General features: G+C 36.7%; 1 protein-coding gene and 1 long non-coding RNA gene across 2 annotated transcripts in view; one reads left to right on the top strand and one right to left on the bottom strand.

Annotated features, from left to right (window-relative positions):
* Positions 1-24785, top strand: part of LOC141451413 (uncharacterized) — a 228678-nt gene that overhangs the window by 5600 nt on the left and 198293 nt on the right. The window lies entirely within an intron of this gene.
* The window catches only part of Rad1 (Radiation insensitive 1), a 77060-nt gene that overhangs the window by 3217 nt on the left and 49058 nt on the right, over positions 1-24785 (bottom strand). The window contains exons 4-5 of the mRNA XM_074122740.1: positions 22201-22427; positions 6452-6674 (exon numbers count right to left, since the gene is read on the bottom strand). The gene's annotated coding sequence lies outside the window, so the exon portion shown is untranslated. The remainder of the gene's footprint in view (positions 1-6451; positions 6675-22200; positions 22428-24785) is intronic.

The raw sequence follows: 24785 nt of genomic DNA, 5'->3' as shown, positions 1-24785 counted from the left end.
TAATCTGTTATTTTGTAATGTCAATACTTTGTAAATATTTTCTAATTTAAAAAAAGGGAGTGGATTCATTGTAGGGTTCAATCCCATAAACATTTAAAAATTATTATTAAGTAGAGTAATGGCCTATTTTTTCAGGCGGCCTTAACGTCCAACTACCAAATTAGGTGTCGTGGACGGAGGCGACTAGCAAACATACTTTACTGTAAATTTCTTTTATTAACCATTAAATCCAAGGCCTAAAGACCGGGAATCGAACCAAGAACCACAATACATATTAGCTTTGCAGGTCTCGCCTCTAACCGCGCCTTAAAAATTATTATATATCAATATAGAGGATTAAATGTGTTAATAAAATTCTAATATTAATGAAAATGTCACTTATTAATAGAAAACTTGTTTAAATAGATTTTCCACATGGAGATTTCCCCGAACTACAGTTCCTAGTTTTTCCCTTAACGGAAGTGCATAATTTAAGCTTGGAAATTGTAGCGACAGTCATGTAAGTGTGCACAATGGACGCAGGAGACCTTGAAATGTGTATAACTGTTGAAAACTCAATTAGGGAAAATTTGACCCGCTCTTAATATTTCCTCTTTTAAAAGAGATAGAGAGAGGGCACGAAAATGTAAAATTGTGCCTAAAACGGGGTGAGTATTTTGGATATAAGGCTGGGAAGGAATATGAGAAAATGAGGAAATTCGATTGAGATGTAAAGAGAGAGAAGGAGGCTGGTGTTTTTCCGATGGAAAACCCCCTCGGGCATGGCCGACCTCCATTAATATTGGACTACAAGTGGGGAGCACTTTTCTCTTTTATTCCTACTTTTTACCCACTCCTGTTGCTGATGTAAGATGAAGGGTCCCGGAAGTGAAGAATTGTTAATATAGACGGAAATTAATGTTCAGATGCCCAAAGAGTGGGTACAGAAATTTATTAGCGACCAAACTGTAAGTATTCATACACATGAACTGAATATCCCTGACACGTTAAGCGCTGGAAGATCAAACTGTATCACAAAGCCTCAAACACTCTATGGATATTGTCACAATAATGGATAGACAATAATTGTTCCGATGTTTTAAGAGAAGGTTGGAAAGAAAAGAGCCGTAACGTCGTGGATGGTGAATGCCGTAAGATGGACCACGGATGTAGGGCATTCATACTAAGCATCACATCTAAGCACGCGTTTGATTTGCACAAGGACGGGTATCGTGGACTCTTTGAGGTAAGTTGAGTTGGAGTATTCAAGCCGAGAACCAGATATCCGGGACCAAAGGGGAAGTTTTATTGACAGACGTACTTCTGTATGGCCCATCTGGGCGTATGGAATAGAATAGAATAGAAAAGAAATTTATTATTCTGGGACAATTGTCCCCTAAGAATAAATACAGGCACAAATAGAGGCCTTAATAGTTTGGCCTGTGATTAAACAGAAAATAAATAAATAAATAAATATTTACAAAAAGTGAAAATAAAAATAACAGCAGAAATTAAGGAAATAAATTAAAACAATTAGAATTTCGGAGGAAGCTGAATAGAAAGGAGATAACTGAATAGACGGGATTTAAAGATGGATAGGGTAGGAGCATGGCGGACAGATGAAGGCAAGGAGTTCCAGAGAGAGGTAGCACGTATTAGGAGGGAATTGTCAAAGGATGAGCGGTGAGAGGGAATATAGAGATCAGATGAGCGAGATCTAGTGTTACGGGAATGGATGGAGGATTTAAACTTAAGGAGTTGAAAAATATAATGATGGCCTTTGAGACTGGATGACTTGAAAAAGGAAAGTAGCCAAAAAATATTGGCGGCGATAGACAGGAAAATAGAGCTGTGGGGTTCAACTAAACGCTCCGAACTTCAAAGGATTCAATCGCTACAATCTAAAATACCTCCTAACTATTGTACGCGCTCCATTTTATGTCTCCAACCTGGAGTATACACACTGATCTTAACATTCCTTTTGTCATACAAGTCGCTGAAAACACGATACAGAAAACTCCACTTCAACCTGCAATCTCATATAAATCCTCTAGCTCAAAATCTTTCTTCTACAACTCTTCCTGACAACCCGACAAGACGCCTTAAAAGGCAGTGGCCTCGTGATCTCCTCTCTAGTGAAGAGAGTGACTAACCATATAATGTTTTGGAGTGTTACCACTGGGTAACTTCTCCACTTGTTACCTTATCATTTATTACTCTATTGTATTACTGTTACTTATAGCGCTAACGCGCTGATTGTAGCACAATAAACGCAAAATAAAAAAAAAAACTTTTGTATGGTTTGGAGGTTAACACTCACTGAGCGAAGTTTCACACAGGAAGTGGGAGTCACGTTTGGGAGGAATGGTCCTTGGTAGTCATCATTATAAAGACATCCGAAGAAAAATGTCTGTTCGTGTTAAAAGAAATGAGAAAAGGTTAGGACAGATGAGAATGGTTAATACGCGTCTTAATTACCTATGAAGGATACTTACTGAGGTAGGTAGGTTGCACTAGGACGGGTCGTGGACTCTTGAGGTAACTGGTGAATTCAGACCGAGAACCATATACTCGGAACCTAAGAGGAAGAAGTTTCCTACAGTATTCCAGGTGGAAATTCACGTAATAGGAAGATGCGATCGAAAAGTCGTTATTTTCAACAATCAGGGCGCCGAACTCCTGTATTTTCAGCACGAACATGGTCTGGAAAATTATATCCTCTATTTTTTTTAAGAGAGAAATGTTTCCCTTGAATTCTTGTAGAACTCTCATTAAAAATCTTTCAACAGAAATGAAATAACCTTGGAGTTTAAAAAGTAGGACGAAGAAAGGAGGGTATTTGGCTGGGAGCGGAGGAAATCAGGTCGACCAGGATGGAGTGAAAGGCAGGCAGTAATGAAGGGTGGATTTGTTTTTTTTTGCTCTCTAAGAGAGAGAGGAAGCTGGGAAGTAAGAAAGCAGTAATAGTCCAAGATGAGGAGGGTTTGAATTATGGACAAAAAATTGGTAAGAAGATGTGGAGGCGGGAGGTGCTTGGCTGCGTAGAGGCGGCCGTAAGTGATGGCCGAAGCAATTAAAAGTCTTAAAAAGAAATTGAGTTGGTAGGACGGGGGCGGCCCTCCTACTGCTGCCACCCTGTTCTGCCTCCGGCCCCCAATCCTTCTTACATCTTTTCCCTTCAAGGTTTTTAATCATACTTTCGCCCTTCTGAAGCTTGGTCGGCGTTTTAAAAGACTTTATATTTGGCCGCCGCGCTTGCAAATAGGGGGCGCCACTCCGTATCCTTCTCTTTTATATATATTTTTTTTTAAACTTCCATTTCCTGGAAGGCCTCCATCATTCAATTTTATTCTCATTTTCTCTTAACTTCCTTTTTTCTTGAAAATACCCCAGTGGTTAGCCCGGCCAATGATTAAATTGCCCGTCGTTCACTCCAGTCCAGACAAAGAGTGCTTGTTGGCCTTCAGCCGATCTGCGCACTCATTCATAGACTGTAACAAATTTTCTGAATTATTTGTTCCATTTACTTCCGTCCATAACTGAATCATATCCTCTCTTTATATTGCACTAAAGTTTGTGAATGGCAAATAAATAAATGAGGGAATCTAAAATTATTTCCTGTAAAAACAAAATTACCAAAATGTTGGTGACCATTGCATTACTTCCTGTGACGAGACCAGCAGGAGAAATAGGATACGATATAAATTCGGACATTCCTCTACAATTTCTTCCTAACTCCCACAGCAATTCATTGTAACATCTGTACTGAAGAGAGAGACAGGGAGAGAGAAGGTATGGCCAAGGGTGCAGTTAGTGCACAGGAAGTAGGGAGTTCATTGTTGATCGGATGGCATTCCCCCCCTCCTCCTGCGGCTCTCTTTGTTGTGACCCCTCCAGTTAGGCACCTCCACCATTTTGTAAAACCAAATCAATATGTTTAATATGACCAATGAAAGAGAAACAACTAGGCGTTGTTTTGCCAATTCTCTTTTTTATTCTCAGCGCCTCTACAAAGTTATTAGAGCATAAATTGTTTTGTACTTTCTCTCACTTAGACAAGAGTGAGAAGGTTTCGAAACGGAGGAGTTCTCAGTTAAATATCTCAATATGAAAACAGTGCCATTACAGTTTAGTTTACGCTCTTACCACCTATTCAACATTACTATTCAACATGACGTAGTATTCTATTGAAAAATGTCAGTTTACCGAATGTGCGACGCATATTAAACAAATAGTTTGCTTTTTCTGTGCTAAATAGATCAGTTAAATGTTATCATGTGTACAATTAATTACAAAAAATGAAGTACTATTTTACAGCTGAAGAAACGCTTAGGATGGGCAATGAATAAAGTATGAATACAATAATAGAATAGAATAAAGGATAGAAAGACCTGTGGCTAGAGTTAGAAAGACCTACAGCTAAAGGTAGAAAGACGTACAGATAGAGGTAGAAAGACCTACAGCTAGAGGTAGAAATACCTAAAGACAGAAAGGCAGAAAGACCTGCAGCTAGAGGTAGAAAGACGTATAGCTAAAGGTAGAAAGACCTACAGATAGAGGTAGAAAGACGTATAGCTAAAGGTAGAAAGACCTACAGCTAGAGGTCGAAAAACCTACAGCTAGAGATAGAAAGACCTACAGGTAGAGGTAGAAATATCTACAGCTAGAGGTAGAAACACCTACAGCTAGAGGTAGAAAGACGTATAACTAAAGGTAGAAAGACGTATAGCTAAAGATAGAAAGACCTACAACTAGAGGTTGAAAGACCTAAAGATAGAGGTAGAAATATCTAAAGCTAGAGGCAGAAAGACCTACAGCTAGAGGTAGAAAGTTAGAGGACACGTTTAATTCTTTTTTGGCTGTAGGGAATGTAAGGATTATAGGTGGCTATTTCGTAGCATCTAGAAAGGATGTCAGTTCTAGAGTGTAGGAGAGTTTCAGCAGACGGTTTTGGACAGCGGAGAATACTGGGATTATGGAAGCTATTTCATAGAATGAGTCGATTCTAGTAACGTCGAGGAAAGTCAGTCGAAAGTCTGGTATTCTCTAAATCCGAAGACAATTACCCTAGAATTCTATCTGAACTTGTATATCACATAATACAGTCGTATCTCTTTGATATGAAACTATTTTGAGGATAATTTGATTTAAACGAGATTCTAGGAGTCGCCACGTTTCCTAATAAGGTGTACCACTTTATTGTTTAGTGAAGCACGTGAACATGTACTATATTGACATCAAATATTCTTATTAGTACAAATTTCAAGTTAATCACGTTTATTGTGTTGTCAATCAAGATTTTTGGGCATCCAAAATGGATTTATTTACAGGAGTACCTGCATTTAAGAGAGTATAATCGGAATTAAGTCACAAGACAGGTCAGATACCAAAACTTTAGATAAATAATATCTAATTGGTTCTACCACAAGTACGGCTAATTCTAGAAGAATGGTTATTTAAGATTTCAAGTTTGTGCATGGATCTAGCCAGAGAATGGAGTTCATGGTGAACGTTTCAGCAGTTTTGGCTGAATGCGATTATAGCCTAACTTTAGGTTTCATTAAAACCGACTAACACATTTATACCCTATTACTAACAGATACCACTCCTGTACCGTACTGCTTTACCAGACACACCTCAGAGATACGATTCTCCAGTTTGGATAACAACCTAGCCACACAATGACGAAATCATTTCCAGTCTTTCAAAACACAAGCAAGGGGGCACTAAATGACCCCAGTTTTCCCCGCCAAAAATTCACAGAGAACTCAAAATGTACACTCTCATGACTTAAATAACAGTAAAATTTTTTCCCATTCAGCAACTCAGAGAGCCCACTTGTTCTCTGGAAGGTTAAACCCAAAGTAAACCGGTACTTTATAAATCGTTTCTTTTCTATTAAAACAATAATTGATATGACCCATATTTTATAAATAATAACAAAATATTTATAAGCTTAGTTAACAACAAGAACAATATTTTGTAACATTTTTACTAAGACATTATTCTTTTTCACTTGATTCTACTAAAATAAGCCTTCAACCGATCGCCTGTCCATCGAGGCGCTAACTATATACTCCCTCATTCAATGAGTAAGTATAGAGCGAGATGGGAACATAAGTGATGACGAAATCTCTACACCAAAGCAATTAATCTATCCCTAATGATGGATGAATGCCCTAAACCGGTCAGGGATACAATAGACATGCATTATACCTCGGATAACATCATAGATATATTCTTTAGCAAAAGATCAACAGTCAACTTATTACTAAATAAATTAGAAATTAACAAAAATTGGGTATTATTTGAAGTCGCCGAGTGCACTATAAAGATCGTCACTATAAAGTTCTTTTCACGGCAAAAATAAATATTATAATAATCATAAATAATAAAATTAAATCAACTTTAATAACTTGAATAAGTCAAATTTATAAACTTCTCAGTTTAAAGTTACTTAAAACCAACTTACCATTTAAACACCATTGTTTTTTGATTAGGTAGTTGTATCAAGTATGAACTTTCAAACGAGTTAAGTTGCACATCCCCCTCTTCAACTCTGAGTAAATACTCGGGCGGTACCTCTTCTTTACTCATCTCACTGTATATGGGCTTTTTTTTTCGTTTTTTTTAATTGATAGCTTTTATTATTACTTAACTGGGATTTTGTCATCATTTTAGCTCACAAGTTGTAGCTGTAAAAATCAAATTAAAATTCATTAAGTACAGTTTTAAATATTTAACATTTAACAATAGGCAAGTTGAGTAAAATAGTTTCCTTACTCGAGTGGTAACTACCCGCAAGACATTCATTCTTTGCATTTAATGCAATTTTAAATTGACTAAAAGGATGATTGGCTAAAATTGTTGCGCTTGAAGCGTTATCATTTTTACTGGAAATCTTTCACGTTGTTCAAATGTTTAGTTGTTTACTGCAATCCGCGGATTGCAGTAAACAACTAGTTTTATAGATTTACAGACAAACAACACCTTATGCAATTATTGCCTAGTTTAGAAATGCTAATAAATGTACGAGGGTCGTTTGAAAAGTCCGTGCAAAAATAAAAACTACTTAATTTTTTGGGTTAAACCTTTTTTATTTTTCAACATAGTCTCCTTTTAGGCTTATACACTTCGTCCAACGCTGCTCTAGTTTGTTGATCCCTTCCGAATAATAGGATTTGTATAAGTCTGAAAAATAGCCATTCGTTTCCGCAATCACCTCCTCGTTTGAATAAAATCTTTTTTCCGCCAGCCATTTCTTCATATTGGGGAACAAATAGTAGTCCGAGGGAGCCAAGTCTGGAGAATAGGGGGATGTGAAACGAGTTGGAACCCTATTTCCATTAATTTTGCGACCACAACTGCTGGAGGTTTGAGCTGGTGCGTTGTCGTGATGGAAAAGGACTTTTTTTGTGGGCCAATCGTGGGCGTTTTACTTGCAGCTCGGTTTTCAAACGGTCCAATAACGATGAATAATATGCACCTGTAATAGTTTTACCCTTTTCCAGATAGTCGATGAGGATTATTCCTTGCGAATCCCAAAAGACAGTCGCCATAATCTTTCCGGCCGAAGGAACGGTCTTCGCCCTTTTTTGGCGCAGATTCCCCCCTTGGTAACCCATTATTTAGATTGTTCTTTGGTCTCAGGAGTGTAGTGATGTATCCATGTTTCATCCACAATGACGAAACGACGCTTAAAGTCCTGCGGATTCTTCTGGAACAGCTGCAAACCGTCCTTGCAACACTTCACACGATTTCGTTTTTGGTCAAGCGTGAGCAATCGCGGCACCCATCTTGCCGATAGCTTTGTCATATCCAAATGTTGATGCAAAATATTATGTACCCGTTCATTCGAGATGCCCACAGCACTAGCAATCTCACGCACCTTCACTCTTCTGTCATCCATCACCATATCATGGATTTTATCAATGATTTCTGGAGTAGTAACCTCAACAGGGCGTCCAGAACGTTCAGCGTCATTTGTGCCCATATGGCCACTCCGAAAATTTTGAAACCACTTATAAACTGTTCTAATCGAAGGTGCAGAGTCACCATAATGTTTATCAAGCTTCTCTTTAGTCTCCTGAGGCGTTTTGCCTTTCATAAATTATGTTTAATCAACACACGAAATTCTTTTTCGTCCATTTTTTGAAAATCACTCGACTTCCTCGATTCAAACGAATGCCAAACACAAAGAAATAAACCGATCTGGCTGAAACTTGGTGTGTGTTCTTCCAAGAGATGCTACTAACTAAACATAACCTCGATACGCGCCAGTGGTGCTATCTCTCTGACTTTGCACGGACTTTTCAAACGACCCTCGTATGTATTGTGGTACTGAGTTCGATTCCCCCGGTCTTAGGCCTTGGATTTTATTTAATGGTTAATAAAAGAAATTTTAAGTAAAGCATGAATTGCTAGCCGCCTCCGTCCACGATACCTAATTTGGTAGTTGGAGGTAAAGCCCAGCCTGAAAAAATAGGCAATTATTTATGTATTCTCCCTTAATCTCTACATTAATGTGATGAACATAACATGTACGCAGACTCCCTAGAAAACTATTGTATATTTGGTCATTAATTGATACCCCTTAAATAAATTAATTAATAAATAAAGTCGAATACATAACCAATACTTCTCCAAAATTCTCTCCATAGTTTTTGCTTTTGGTATATCTTAAACTAGCATGAAAATTTCAATTTATTTTAGAAGTTATTGCTAATATTAGCTTTTTTTTATATATGGGGCACCAGAGGCGAATTTATAAACAGCAATGTTCATCGGAACCCATTTTGAGAACTGCTGTTCAATTGGAGTGGGTCCTTCTCAGATCATTATTGACGAATATAAGTTATATCCATATCCCAGATGAGGTGTACGTGGTCGGCGATTATTAATTGAAATTCTTAGTTAATACTTAATTATGTGATTAAATTAATACGTAGCTCAAATTACGCAATAAGAAAATTTCAACAAACTAAGAAAAATATTAAAGTTCTTTAAACCACGTTTACATTAAATACGTCATCAGGGAACTGAAGAAGGAAAACAAGGAATCTACTTCTTTCGCACCACAAGTAATACTTAAAGAGGAATCGTCAAGCGATCGCGATGAGTATCATCCGTTGCCGGAGCTTGTAACGTTTTAATAAAGATTGGAAGAAGTGGGGGGTTATTGATGTTCAGAAAGGTAAGTGACCTCCATTAATGCGTCACATTTAATGTTAATACGCAGTAGGCAACGGCTAAGCAGATCGATTTTAATAAATGGAACAAAACATAAAACCAGTTGTTAGAATCGCTAATCTAGAAACTGATTGCAGCAATGGTGGAGCACTTTTTTGCTGCTAGAGAGGGGTGCGTGTTGGGTGAGCGGGTAAAAAAAAAAAAACAAACAAACTGTCAAATAAAAATGGCTGCCTAGAGCCGAGCTCGGGGGGGTGTGGGGAGCTAGGTAGGGCTCTGTCGCGGGGAGAGATTCATAAATTCCCTTTTTCCAAGGAGAGAAACCCTTCCTTGCTTTCTGCCGTCCACTCAACATTTCGCCCTTTTCTTTTACTTCCACGGCTGCCTTTTCCCTTTTAAATTAAAGGAAATAATTTACAGGGCTTGATGGAGGAAACAGAATGGATAGTGTGGGGCGTAGAGGAAAAAGAGAAGAAGAAGGTTGGATATGCCCTAAGGGTGTGTTCTCTTCTTCGCTGCCGCCGCCACCCGGTGGGTGGAATAATACAGAGGGAATTTTTAATTCAAGAATCGGATGAGACAGAGAAGAGAGAATAAGAATGAAAGAAAGAGATAGTGGCGGACAGAAGGGTGTAGAGCTAGTTGAGGAGTTACTCTCTCTCGCTCACTGCCCCTGAGTGGGGGCGGCGAACGACAGCAAGTGGAGGCGGAGGCGCGCTTTTCATTTCTCAGAATAAGAAGACGATATAGAAGAAGTGGAGTGTAGTAGTGACGTCAAGTTGGAAAAGTAGAAAGATCTCTGGCAGATATTCTGATGGTCGGTCGGAGGTCGGAGTATACGCATCAACAACCTCGCGGACCTCCACAAACCCTTCTTCTCTCATCTTTTTACACCAATTACTGATCCGTACTGATTCTGACACCCAGCATCCACGCGCCACCACCATCCCCTTCTTTCCTAGTCACTCTTTTATAGATGGAAACTTTCATAAAAGTCCTCGCCAGTACTGGGAACTAGCCACTCTGTTCAACAGTAGCGGCGAGAAAGTTGACTCTTAAGAGTGGATAACAGACAAATATCGTGATTCTCTTTCAATCTTCACCACTCAAGCTGCCCTCTGTAACAAATACCCTCTATGGCGGGTTTCCGGGTGCATCTGGGCTGTTTTTCTTCAGTTATTTTAGGATAACATTCATAATGAACACATCTCAGCAACTGAGACATGGCCATATAAATAAATATCGTCACTCTAAGTAACGATCATTCTCGCCTAATTCAGCTATTAATATAATTTGTTTACGTAATAACTTTTTTCATTCCCTCAATAAGAGAAAGCGTTGAAATTGTGATGCTTTTCGATTTTGAATTTACCCCGGAAAAACAAGTTTTCAGGCCCCCCCAAAAAAGTAGTTTTTACAAAAAGACATGAATGACTGGAGTCAGCCTAACTTAAAAACAGAAACTAAATAAAATAGTTTAAAATTTGATTAGGTACACTTACGTTGAGAAATCGCCAAAGGGCGCAATTGAAGAAGCGAACTAATTGACAGATTTCCATTAGCCCTTTTTAATAGTCTATAACTAATAAATTACCTCTCGGAACAGTTACCTCGTTTCACGAAAACGGTTTCTATGATTATTTATTAAACATGGTATATATTTATTAGATTTAAGTAGTTCTAAAACTTTTATTTCAAAGGTTTTCTCAGAGAAATTCTGTTAAAGACACTGCTGGGTTTGTTTAAAGACACTACGGTTTGCGGTTCTAGCTTTACGTACTCCAAAATATGTCAGACAATAATGCACGCTTATCTCCTGACAAATATTAATGATTAAGGCACCACGGTAGCCGAGCGGTTTAGAGACGAGACCTGTAAAGCTAATATATGTATTGTGGTACTGGGTTCGATTCCCCCGGTCTACAGGCCTTGGATTTTTATTTAATGGTTAATAAAAGAAATTTACAGTAAAATATGTTTGCTAGTCGCCTCCGTCCACGACACCTAATTTGGTAGTTAGACATAAAACCTGCCTGAAAAAAATAGGCAATTATTTTACTTTATTAATGATTAAACAATATAACGAAATTTCAAAACAAGAAGAAAATTGACCCTAAAGGGCTATTTCAAGGAAAAAGGACTTTTCAGATAATTTTCTGAAACTAGTACTACTTTAAAAAGTGAACGCGTGCAATATTATAGTAGCAAGACGAGTTGCAATGGCCCTATTAATACTGTACACACAATATAATGAACAAAAATGCATATAGTTATTAATTTAGCCGCAAAAAGCAATTATTATTAATACAGGAATGGAATTATTTCATACATTATTAATAAATGACAAGTAATAGTCAGATAATCCTAATTTTTAGATTTTAATTGAATTAAATAATAATTCAAGTTACTGATTATAACAAATAAACAACGGAAATTTCGTATTAGGATTTTTTTTATTGACAATTTCATTTTGAAAAATAAAATTTCATTAACTAACCACTCACACTGTTCCAATTTAATACAATAAATTCTCTAATTAGGCTTTAAATTTATTATTGATAATTCAATAAAATTTAACTAATCATTTTAATTAAAATAAAATTAGCTAATTGTAAAAGTGATTTAGATCACCATTCATTTAATTAGTTAATTAGATTTTGATTAGGGTTTTACAATTAAAATTTAAATTATCTGATCGAATTTGGAGGACATGTGGATTAATGATTTGGCTGCAAAATTAGTGAAACTCTGGCTTCAAAGAAAAAGGATGCTTAATTTAATTACAGTTTAGAATTCATTTTAGGATTTAGAGAATTATTGGTAACAAATTTCATTTTTTGATTTAATTTTGTTTTTAAATAAATAAATATGGATCTATATTTCTCTTTTAAATTTAAATTTAAATTTTGTTGGTACCTCATTACAGACAACAGTGACCATCACCGGACAGTGAGCTGTAAGGAGCTCCTTGGAAGAGCAGCTGGATTTGATCCCGGGACCTCCGCGTGGAATTCTAGTTCGCTAATCCCTTCCCTTACTTATACATTGTATGCATAAATTTGTATTTAAATTTCATGATCGCCCTGGGCAAAAACAAAAATCTTTTCACCACTACACTTCCACCCAATTTTGGAAGTCGGTTGGTTGACGTGGCGACTAACTGGGTATGGCATTATTTATATGCACCACATACTCGGCCTAAACTTAGCTGACAACATTGCCTGGTCTTTGCTATCTCTTCGTTAGACCACCATGGCCACAGAAAGAATACAGTACTTAGAACATGCAGATATGGATATATCTTTCTACATCTGTTAAGGTTCTTCGTCTTCTTCTTCTTCAAGAACAGTGTAGGGTGTACTTATTTTTATTTTTCTGAAGTAACAAAAAAAAAAAAACACACCCCAAACAGTCATTGACGGGGGACCAGCAGCTAGTTATGACGTAGCAAGTGCAAGGGGAAGATTTAGTAGTGCGCGTTAACTCTCTTTTCAAGTATGACGCACTCCTGGTCCAACAAATAGCTTAACATCATCCGTTAATCATCCCCTCCTCCCGGTACCTTAGACTGTAAGAGACAAACCTTACTTCTTTTATTTCTTCATATTGATCTAATGGCTGCGAGGGAGTAAGAGAGAGGCCGTCTTCTCCAGGACGTTACTCATCAATGTTCCTTCTTCCCATTTCTTATTCTCCTGCAGCCTCCCTAGCTCTTCTAATTTATCTTCCCCTCGATTTCCTTACTGAAAAACCCTTCTTTTTATCATTCCACACTGATTGCCTACCATTCCCTCATCTCCTCCTCGCTAATTTCTTCATTTCTTATTCTTTATTATTTATCTTTCCTTTTGTTTACTTTTCCTCGCTGCTTAATAAGAGAGAAAAAAGAAAAGTAGAAGGAAAATAGAAATATTACAAGAAAGAAAACCCAATGCCAGACATTACGAAGAAAGAAGACTTTTCATTTAATCTGGGTTACAATACGAAAATTTTTCCTTTATTTGTTTAAATCTAATTACACCCAGGTCAATTGAATAATTAACTTTTATATCAAATATAAAAGTTTTTTAAAAAATTCCTCTAGAGCGAAAAATCGATGGTTAAATAATTTTGACACTAAAGAAAGGATATAAATGTTTTATCGATAAGTAAGTTCTTTTTTATTCTTGCTGGTTATTCAGGAGAGATTATAAATTTAAGGAGGCGACTAGTAAAAGTACTTCACTACATAGTTCTCATATTAAGCACTGAATAAAATTCAAGACCTAACCTGTAGAGGAAGATCTGCGTCAGACCGGTATAAGAAGATAGCGCACCAAGGCTGAAGATCGTCAAGAATGGGGAAACTAATTGAGGAGACCAGCTACTTATCTAAGGACTGTCACACCTAGGGTTGCCAACTTTATAAAGTTCCAAAAAAGAACACCATAAAAAAAATTAGGTACATTCAGGGCAATCGACAGGATTTTGGGGCCCGGGAAAATACAGGGTGTTCAGCATAAGACTACCGTTATTTCGGGAGGCGATTCTGGGCATCATTTGCAACAAAAAATTCCATATAAACTACGGCTCGATTCGGCTCCGTTTTATAGATATTTTTAGATTTATGTTTTTTCAAGGTATTACTACTTTTTAGCAAACAGTTGTCTATATTTCTCAAACTATTACAGCTAAAGCAATGTCAATAAGCTCATTAGAAAGAAGGTTAAATTTCCTTTTAAAAAACCTAATTTATATTCCAAAATAATAATATTAAGTATTTTACTTTGTGGCCCAAACATAAGTAATAGCAAGTTTCTAATTTTTTCCAAAAACTTTGACTTCATTTTTCTCAAAAACATTTTATATGAAAAAACCGTGCACTATTCAGGAAAAACATCTACATACGATCACCTTTCGAACGGTATACCATGAATAGTGTGGTTATTTTAAAAATAGATGCAGTAATCTGTGATTAATTGCAAAAAAGTAGGCCTCAAAACAGCGTCAGCATTATGAAAGGAATTCAACTACCATAAGAATATAATTAATCAGAATCATCAAATCCGAAGGGAAGAGATTAGCTATGAGGTTAGCATACTGGACTCCCACGCGGAGGTCCCGGGTTCGAATCAAGCAGCTGACCCTTAGATTTTCTCTTCCTAGGAGCTTCTTACAGCTCACTGTCCGGTGATGGACAGTGTTGCCTGTAACTAGAGAACACTGTCCGGAGGCCGGCAGTGCACTGGAAAAAGCTCCGGACGCTAATAACCTCAGCTGTTGATGCGCAAAAAAAAAAAAAATCATCAAATCCAGTGCATTTTTTTGCATTTTGTTCATCGTTAAATCAATAACCTGTTGACCTATTCAGTTCAGTTAGAACAGAAAAACAACACGTCAAATGAAGAAGTCTCAGAAGTCTGAACTTAAATCAAAAAAACAATATAATAAATTAGATTTGTGTGAATAATATCTGAAAAAAAGGACAAAAGGCGTCCTTTCCTAATTAAAGAAAGGACAAGGACAACCAGGTGTTAAAAAAGGACTGTCCTTTCCAAAAAAGGGCAGTTGGCAACCCTAGTCTCACTCTTTTTTTAGTTTTCTAAAAAGCACTTTTCTTTTGACTCGTATATTTTCCCGGCAAAAAACTCGAATTGCAATACTTCCGCTTACCGGTTGGCGGAAGTAATCTTGATAATCTCAAAAGAAGACTACACTAAAAAAAATGGGTCAAGTCTAATTTTGACGAAAATGAGTTTTTAGCATCATTATTGTAGTTCAATACACAAACTTTCAGATGGGTCATCTTAGTTGTGTTATGGTTTTAGTCTTAGAGTTATAACCGCTGGAATAAACGGGCGAAGTCCATCCAAAACACGGACAGAAAGAGTGAAGTCCTGCAGGTGTGCATTTCTAAGCTGTATTAATTTCTTTGTCTGGTTTTATGAAAGTTATTTATGAAAGGTAGGTATTATAATTTACATAAGTTCATTCAAAATAAAAGCAGAGAATTTTGTAAACAATATTATTATTTTCTGAAACTCAATTTGTCATGAACACCCTGTATGATAGACGGCTCCACAGATGAATAGAAATTTTGTCGCGGGGAGTTGCATGGAGTTTATATAGTAAAATATGATCTCTAAATTACATTATATTCTTATTTTCACAGTCTGATTCGAGGGTTATACTAAGAAACTGGACTATAGACATACAGACAAATAGACACAGAGGCCCCCAATTTGTTCGATACTTTTAAGGAATACTAAAGAATAGTCCATTCAATGCACTGTATAAATTACAAAAGCATATTTCAATAAACATTGAAACTGCAAACGTTTCAAACTTTAAAGTTGCTCTCCTGAAAAATCTATAAAATGGACTTAACCCTTTCTTCCTGTATAGTCTTCGACAAACGTTTAGTCGATAAAAACTCAAATCGAAACTGTGCTACGATTGCAACACTACCGCTTACCAGTTGGTGGAAATAATCTTGATAATCGTAAATATAATCACCAAACTTTTAAAAGATATCGGCCAAGTAACACTACAATTTCACTTTGAATTCTTTGTAATTACTATGGAGCTTCATTTAAGAAAAATACCTTTACGTTTTAAAGACTTGGTAAAAACGCACATTGTAACCAAAGGTACATTATACTGATTGGTTAGAAACATAAAAGTAAATCTTTTGGTTTATAAACTTACTTTTACAAAAACGTTTTCTTAGGCATGATACGGTAATGAAAGGTAGAGCTTACAACTTGTAAATGGAAATTTCTTACAATCTTCAGCTGACTTTTACTTTTATGGGTAAAACTTGAGTTTTAAAACAGTTGGCTAGTTTTATATCTCCTCTCTTTTTAGCTCTATTCTTTCCTTCATCGTGTGTCGTTCAATTAGCTTCAGATTCTGCGCGTTAGAGGTTAACAAGTTCACGTTTATTCATTAAGTACTAGGAATATATTCAATATAACTAAATATCTATAATTCCATGATAATAGTAAAACGTAGAAAGAGAGAGAAAATCCTGGTCTAGATGCTTCCTCCAAGAAGTAACTGTCAAACCCGGCAGCAGATTGTGGATAGAATTTCGAATATAGTGATTGGTTGCAACATAAAACTCGAAATCTAACGAAAAAGTTAGCGGCAAAGAAGTTTGTCACATTATAATGGGTTGAGACCCTCCAACGGCGCAGAGCAGCGTTTCCCAAACTGTGGTACGCGAAAAATAATCAATAATGGCGGACATAAAAAATTAAAGCATAAAAATCTCATAGAAACGTATTTTCCCAATAATACATAAAAATTATTTTAATTAATAATATTATACGGTAAAGTTGTTAATATGTACGGTAATAAGGTTAGCCTGTCTCGAGATATACGAGAAAATATAATAGCACATTCAACAGGATTAAAATTGTCTTTCTTGGAGTATTTTCCCAAAACCCTGAAAACACAAATGATAATTGGATTTCAAACTAAAGAAAATTTAGGAAAAGCTACATCATTATCGATAAAAGATAAAGAAAATTTAATAGAATTACGTTTCATGTGACAGAACTTAAATGTTAACTATGTAAAGATCTACTTAAATAGACTGATTGTAATGAGTAAGCTCTATCTAAGCAACATTAAATTTAATTGGTACTTATAGGTAGATGAATGCTTAAAAAAAAATAATTTAGAAGATTTGGGCACAAATATAATAATCCTAAAGAAGAACTTTGTAAATTAACAAATAATTTTGAAAAGAAAAATACGTACGCAATTCTAAAAATTTTAAAGCTAAGATCTTACACTTTACAAAGTTTTTAAAGTGTACATGAACTTGAACTGCTTTGTAACTGATATATTGGTATCTCTATACAAATAAAGATAATAATAATAGTAAAATAACACACTTGGAATAACAAAGTTCACGAGATAGAATCATTTTTACCAAGGTGGTAAAATTTAGCATGATATACTAGCTACCAAATGGTACGCGAGCCAAAAAAAGTTGGGAAAAGCTGGCGTAGAGGATCTATGAAATCGGGTAAGAGATCGGGGACAGTCACGATTAGTGCTGCCACTTTGAAATGAAGCCTTTAAAAACGGGGCATGGACAAATTAAAATTGCCTTACATTCATTTAACTTTTTACATATAATTTCTTACATAGAAATTTACTGTACTTACAATTTTGTTTGCTAACTGGGGGCATGGTAGGTAATCTTGCTGTTGATTAGTTGCAACTATTGCACTAGTAAGTTTTACGTAGGTTATCCATTACTTTCCTCCGATAGATATAATTACAGGAATAGTAACTTGTAGAAATACATTCATAATAAACAAGTTAAACGCAGCATTGTGAGGTTAGTACATACATGTGTAAGAAGGTTTCATTTTGGTTACAGGACAGGTGACTTACATGGGTGACTGTATAATAATTAAAAGGTGTGGCTCACTTATAGTTTTAAATTTAAATTGGATTTATTTATACAGTATATAATATAATTAATGTAAAAATGAAAACTTACTAAATAAGCACATGCAGAAATAGTGCATGAAGCAATAACAGATAACTTGACTTTCAACAACTTGTAATTGAAATTTGAACATACTGCACTAGATTTAGCAATAAGAATAGGCTTATTGTTTGGATAAAATAGAAATTTAGGCAGAGAGCTTATTTTAGCCTTTAATTAAAAAAAGAAGTTCATTGTATTTAATGACGTCATTATAATTTGACGGGGATTCATCGACCATGTTTTTTTTTTTTAAATTCAAATTAATTTACACGCCGGTTGGTATGTTGATCGTTCGGATGGTTGGTTCTAGGACTGGGTAGGGGTTGAGCGAATGGTTTTTAGAAGTAGATAAGATAATGGTTTCTATCAACGGTGGGTGCAAGAAGGGTTGTTTGGAGCTTTTGAGGACGATGGAGCTGCAGAGAGCGGAAGAGGGTGTTTTCTTATTAAAAGTGCCTACATCAGAACTTTTTCCAGGGTGAATGTGTGACGATGCGAATATGAATGATGAAGTACAAGTCGTCTGGAGAAGTAAGAGGTTTGGAGAAGGGCGCAGGACTATGCACAGGAATGAATGCAGAAGATGTAGTAGGCTGTTTCAATAAGATTTTATAGAGGAATATGGGGGGTGTGCGACCGGTACATTGAAGGAGTTCAGGTTTGAGCCGAGATAAGAGTTTTTGAAGACGGGAAGAAAAAGAAAAAGTGAGAAAATTAAAAGGGAGTCTCTCCTTCTTCGTCGGAGCCCGCGTCTATTTGGAAAGAGGCCAATCGATAAAAATGTAGATTGGTGGGAAGGAGGCGGCGCTCGACAAGGCCGGGGGCGACAGAAGAAGGAAGTAGAGACAGGGTGATCATGAAGGCAGTGGTGGTAGGTCTCTTTTTATTCCTTTTCTTCTTTCCGTTGCCGGCAGTGCAAAGGGTGGGCCAGTTGTGCTTTTGACGAGGAGGGTAAAAATTTAATCTCCCGCTCCGGCCCCCGATTTCACCATCTTTATTTTCTTTTCACCCCCGACCTGCCGCCCCCTCCCACTGTTATTCTGTATTTTTCTCTTGGTCTCACCACCCACTCATGCTCTCACTGTTGGTGAAGATCGCTGGCTCTTTCTCCATCGCAGTCTACCATCTCCTGGAGGAAGGGATGTTTTTTTGTTGGGGGCGCGCGCGGTAATGGCGTCCTTTCTGATTCTTCTCCTTTAATACTTCCATTTCTGAGTTACCGACCCTCGCCAGCCCGAACACCCCCTCACAATCTTATCCAGCACGCCTTACCCACACACTAACACAATCACAATCACAAAACACGCACACTAACAAAAGAACACACTTTTTAAAAACTTTACGGTCCAGTATAGTCTTTCTTTGTAAGAAATTGTTAATGCTAAAGTCTCTGCTCCCACTCAGCCTGGTGAAGACATCATACTTCCTTTTTTAACGCTGATATTTATGGAAACCAAAAAATAAATAATAAAGATTTCCTTTAAAAATATTCATCCATTTTCTTTTTTTCTTAGGTTTTTAATAATAATAATTTAAAAAAAACAATAAGTTGACTCGGCTGGGGGTTCAACCAAACGCACAAATCTGCAAAGGATCCAGTCCTTGCAGTCTAAAATTCTTCGCTCTATAGTAAACGCTCCTTTCTGTAGTCACCAATCAAACCATTCACACAGACTTGAACATTCCTTTCGTCACACAAGTGGCTGAAAACACGATACAGAAAATTCCATCTTAACATTCAAACACATCAAAATCCACTTGTACAACATGTATCTTCCAGAACATTTCCAGACAACACTTCTAGGACAGTCTTAAAAGACAGTGGCCTCGCGATCTCCTCTCTGATGAAGAGAGTCAGTAGAATGCTATTGGAGTGTTACCGCTGGGTAACTTCTCCACTCTGATATGTGTGATATGTTGCTTATTGTTACCCTTGTTCCTTATAACGCAAAATGCGTTGATTATAACTAAATAAATGATTTTAAAAAAAAAGTTGACTCGATATAATCACTACCTGAATCAAGATCTATACGAGGGTCGTTTGAAAAGTCAGAGAGATAGCACTACTGGCGCGTATCGAGGTTATGTTTAGTTAGTAGCATCTCTTGGAAGAACACACACCAAGTTTCAGCCAGTTCGGTCTATTTCTTTGTGTTTGGCATTCGTTTGAATCGAGGAAGTCGAGTGATTTTCAAAAAATGGACGAAAAAGAATTTCGTGTGTTGATTAAACACTACTTTATGAAAGGCAAAACGCCTCAGGAGACTAAAGAGAAGCTTGATAAACATTATGGTGACTCTGCACCTTCGATTAGAACAGTTTATAAGTGGTTTCAAAATTTTCGGAGTGGCCATATGGGCACAAGTGACGCTGAACGTTCTGGACGCCCTGTTGAGGTTACTACTCCAGAAATCATTGATAAAATCCATGATATGGTGATGGATGTCAGAAGAGTGAAAGTGCGTGAGATTGCTAGTGCTGTGGGCATCTCGAATGAACGGGTACATAATATTTTGCATCAACATTTGGACATGACAAAGCTATCCGCAAGATGGGTGCCGCGATTGCTCACGCTTGACCAAAAACGAAATCGTGTGAAGTGTTGCAAGGACGGTTTGCAGCTGTTCCAGAAGAATCCGCAGGACTTTAAGCGTCGTTTCGTCACTGTGGATGAAACATGGATACATCACTACACTCCTGAGACCAAAGAACAATCTAAACAATGGGTTGCCAAGGGGGAATCTGCGCCAAAAAAGGCGAAGACCGTTCCTTCGGCCGGAAAGATTATGGCGACTATCTTTTGGGATTCGCAAGGAATAATCCTCATCGACTATCTGGAAAAGAGTAAAACTATTACAGGTGCATATTATTCATCGTTATTGGACCGTTTGAAAACCGAGCTGCAAGAAAAACGCCCACGATTGGCCCACAAAAAAGTCCTTTTCCATCACGACAACGCACCAGCTCACACCTCAGCAGTTGTGGTCGCAAAATTAATAGAAATAGGATTCCAACTCGTTTCACATCCCCCCTATTCTCCAGACTTGGCTCCCTCGGACTACTATTTGTTCCCCAATATGAAGAAATGGCTGGCGGGAAAAAGATTTTATTCAAACGAGGAAGTGATTGCAGAAACGAATGGCTATTTTTCAGACTTGGACAAATCCTATTATTCGGAAGGGATCAACAAACTAGAGCAGCGTTGGACGAAGTGTATAAGCCTAAAAGGAGACTATGCTGAAAAATAAAAAAGGTTTACCCCAAAAAATTAAGTAGTTTTTATTTTTGCACGGACTTTTCAAACGACCCTCGTAAACTTCAACGATTTCAATTCTATTTTCCATTTCTTTCTCCGTTTTAATGCATCAGTAATATAAGAAATAAAGTTATAAAGGAACAACTACAAAGGTACTAGATGTCACACAAAAGGTTGATCTTTTCACTCATTGTTAAAAACAATGAGAAAATATAAGAAAATTGGAGCAAGATTTGCCAGATATGAGGAGTTTTCGGCAATGAGGACAACTATACAGGCCAGCACTAAATGTTATATCTAGGATGGATCTTTTTCTATTCACTCACAGCTAAAACCGAAGGAAATATAAGAAAATGCGAGCAAGATAGGCTCAGATATGAGGAGTTTTCCGGCAATGAGGACAACTATACAGGCCAGCACTAAATGTTTTGTAACTAGGATGGATCTTTTTCTATTCACTCACAGCTAAAACCGAAGGAAACATAAGAAAATGCGAGTAAGATAGGCTCAGATGTGAGGAGTTTTCCGGTAATGAGGACAACTATACAGGCCAGCACTGAATGTTATATCTACGGTGGATAAGGCAGGATTATAATTCTAAATCAGCGAATTTACAAAAAATAATTAAATTTACAATTAACAATATTCTTAATCAGTAATAATATTGATAACTTTAATAATTTTATCCGCAAAGTTGCGTAAGCTTTAATTTAAAGCTGTAAGCGATTTTCACAGTTCGGATTTATCGATTTCCTGTTTAGAATTCCACTTCAATTTGTGGAACCTCAATGACTAACTACTCTCATGAATTAGGTCCTCTCAGTCTGTCATTGACATTGTGCACTGTATAAACGGAAATGAATTTACCCAATAAAATGGCTAAAGTCCTCATTTGTGTTCGGCATTTGTTAAATGTTTTACAATTATAAATTTGGTAAGACTGATTTTTTATTGATTGATTTTTGGTTATAGAACATAGGAAGCTGAAATTTGGGTCTTGAGACAGATCTCTGGATGCTCGAGGAGCTGACGGAATAAGATGCGCACAAGTAAAGAACATTCCGGAAGTTTTTTGCCCCCCCCCCAAAAAAAAACACGAATGTAGGAGATTGATTAGAATATTTAAGAGTGATGCTCTCCAATCGATTGGATTTGATTGAATCATGAATTTATTTAATTTTAGTTAATCTTAAAAGCACAACACTGACAAGCGCAATCATTAATAATGGCAGCAAGGTTATAAAAAAAAAAGATAAAAGTACTTAAAGTCAGAGATAGTACTTACCATAAAGTTTGGACGTAGTCAGATCGAGAGTTAGTCCTCTACTGGAATCAGTCGTCCAGTTCTGTGCCGGTGATCTGAGCACTAATTATGGCCCCCTTCATAATATTATAATGATGTGACCCTTAGTGCCCTGGAGGTCTGGCCACAGAGGAAGGGCAGTAAAAGGTCCATCTGATCCCCCCTCTCTTCTTCACATATGAAAGGGGGTCCACACAGTTCCCAGGATCCTGGACCAAAAAAAAAAGAGAAAAGAGAAATATAATTTTTTAAAAAAAACGTTATTTTTGAAACAATAGCTAGAACTGGTTATTCTGAAAAAGAATGACAGGGGTCCGAGAATAAGAAAGAATCTTGTCCCTAACTATAATCTCCTATTGTCTTAATTGAGCGGCCAGCGGGCCGCTTCTACAATAAAGGGGTTGTTACAGACCAGAAGAGGGGTTGTTGGCTTTGTGAACCCCCAAGTGGAGGACCTTGTGTCTTCTCTATCTGAGAACCGGTTCTTGGACTTGGACCCTCGCTCTAACATTAGTTTATTTTCTTTCTTTTACACCTGTATATTTTTTAAATTTTGAAGATCAGAAAAAGGGGGATAACTAAATCATAGGATAGTCTACCCTATTGTCCTGTTGGTGATGTCCATTATCTTAAAGCTTTGTGGATGTTTAGTCTTTTGTCTTATTAATGAAATCTCTCTAAAAAAAAAGAAGACTGTTTGTTTGTAAAGCGGTGTCTTATATTAACATCTGCTCGAATAAAGTTTTTCTCTAATATTAAAATTTAAATAATGCATTTAAACAGAGGAAAATGATGCTAAAATTTATTCTACTTTATTTCAAAACAATTTTGAATGTCAATTTTAATAATATCTTTCTATATAGTTAAAATTAATAATCATTTCCAGTTCAAGGTGTGCTCTTAATTAAAGAAAAAGTGGAATATCTTGCTCATTTTCTAGAGAGGGTAGAGAATCGTGACAATTAGAACTTTTAAAATCAATAAGAAGTATAAGAACTTTTGTTTTTTCGTTGCTGAGGATTTTGGCTTTATAGTCCACTACCCACCCGATCTAACTAACCCATTCAAGGCGACCCAACATTACGAAGAGGATAATAACCATTTTTAGCGTTGGTACGAAAGGTGGCTAGTGGCAAATCAGAAGAATAGGACATTAAACAAACAATAGGTAATTAGTAGGTCATCCGGGTAGTACTTCGAAGGCGTATCTTTGATGATGCTTTGGTACTACAATAAATTTAATTAAATGTCAAATATTTTACATAGTATGGTGAAAAGGGCATAAATATTAGTTAATATGGATATTTATTTTTTAAAAATCCAATTCTTTTTCAGTGTTACAATAAATTATTATCATTATTATTATTTAAATCTTTTATTGGAATTTACTACTGCAACGGTTGTTGCAACAAGCAACCTGATAAAAAGAAAATAAAAGAAAATCACGAGTGGAGAAGGCCACTCCAGTGGTGTCACTCCAGTAACGTGCTTTGCTCTCACGATAAGAGTAGATCACAAGGGCCATCTTCTCTACAATCTCCTTAGAGGATTACCTGGTAATGTGGAAGAAGATAGGTGTTCTATGAGAGGATTAGGGATGAGCTGCTGCAGAGTGGAATGAAATTTGAGAAAACGAGTTTCAGCAAGATCTTTAATGAAAGGGATTTTGAGGTCATTGTAAATGGTGAGGTTAGATACAGAGAACGGAGCGTTAAGAAGTTTTGCGAAGTATTTTCTGACTGTAATGCCTGGAGGCGTAGTGAGTTGGAACGCTTAGTCGATCCCCATACTTCGATGGCGTATGACCAAATAGATTCGCAGTAACAGTAGATATAAGAGTCTTTTGCTATGTAGGTTAAGTTTCGAACGAACCATAAATTATTAACAATAAATTTTAATTTAATAAATTAATTTAAAAAAAAATAAATATTTGATTACAAGATTAGTTTAGACACAATTAAGGGCTAAAACTATGAAAGGGTAGCCCTTGGTGTCCAGGTGTTGGATTGTAGGGCCAACATAGCACATAGTTAATTATTGTTTGGTGGACTGGTCAAACCAGTTTACAGTTAGGGACACGTGGGGTTAGCGGTCCACGTGCAAACTCATACTGTGGCAGATGTAATATTTAGAAAACCGGTTTTCTAAATACATTCGAAACCCTTTTTTTTTTCGTCGGGTCATCTTCTCGGATAAAGGGTATCATCTATGTCCCTTGTATTGTCTTTATAGTAGTAGTGGTAGAAAACCAGCCAGATGTATTGCTGTACCAATAGCGTATTCTAGCGACAACAATAATTCTTCATTGTCTCTTTATTGATAAGTTGTCGAAATATTGGGCGGTAGTTGGTCTAGTGGTTATGAAACGTAGATTAGTAAGTGAGAGATCCCTAGTTGGAATCCCGCGTATAACTACTTTATTTTTGTATTTGTGCTTTATTTAAGAAATATTCCGCAAAAAAACCGATTAAGGGCACTTCTTAAGGCAGCGATGGGGAACCTTTTGAGCTCGGCGTGTCAAAATTTTGGAAAACCCTACGTAACCACTTTACGGTAATTGATCTGAG

The sequence above is a fragment of the Rhodnius prolixus genome, unplaced genomic scaffold (genome assembly GCF_049639745.1).
Source record: "Rhodnius prolixus isolate KJV_2025 unplaced genomic scaffold, Rpr scaffold_8, whole genome shotgun sequence".
Lineage (NCBI taxonomy): Eukaryota > Metazoa > Arthropoda > Insecta > Hemiptera > Reduviidae > Rhodnius > Rhodnius prolixus.
Note: the sequence above shows the minus strand (reverse complement) of the source record. Positions and strands in the feature narration are given on the sequence as shown.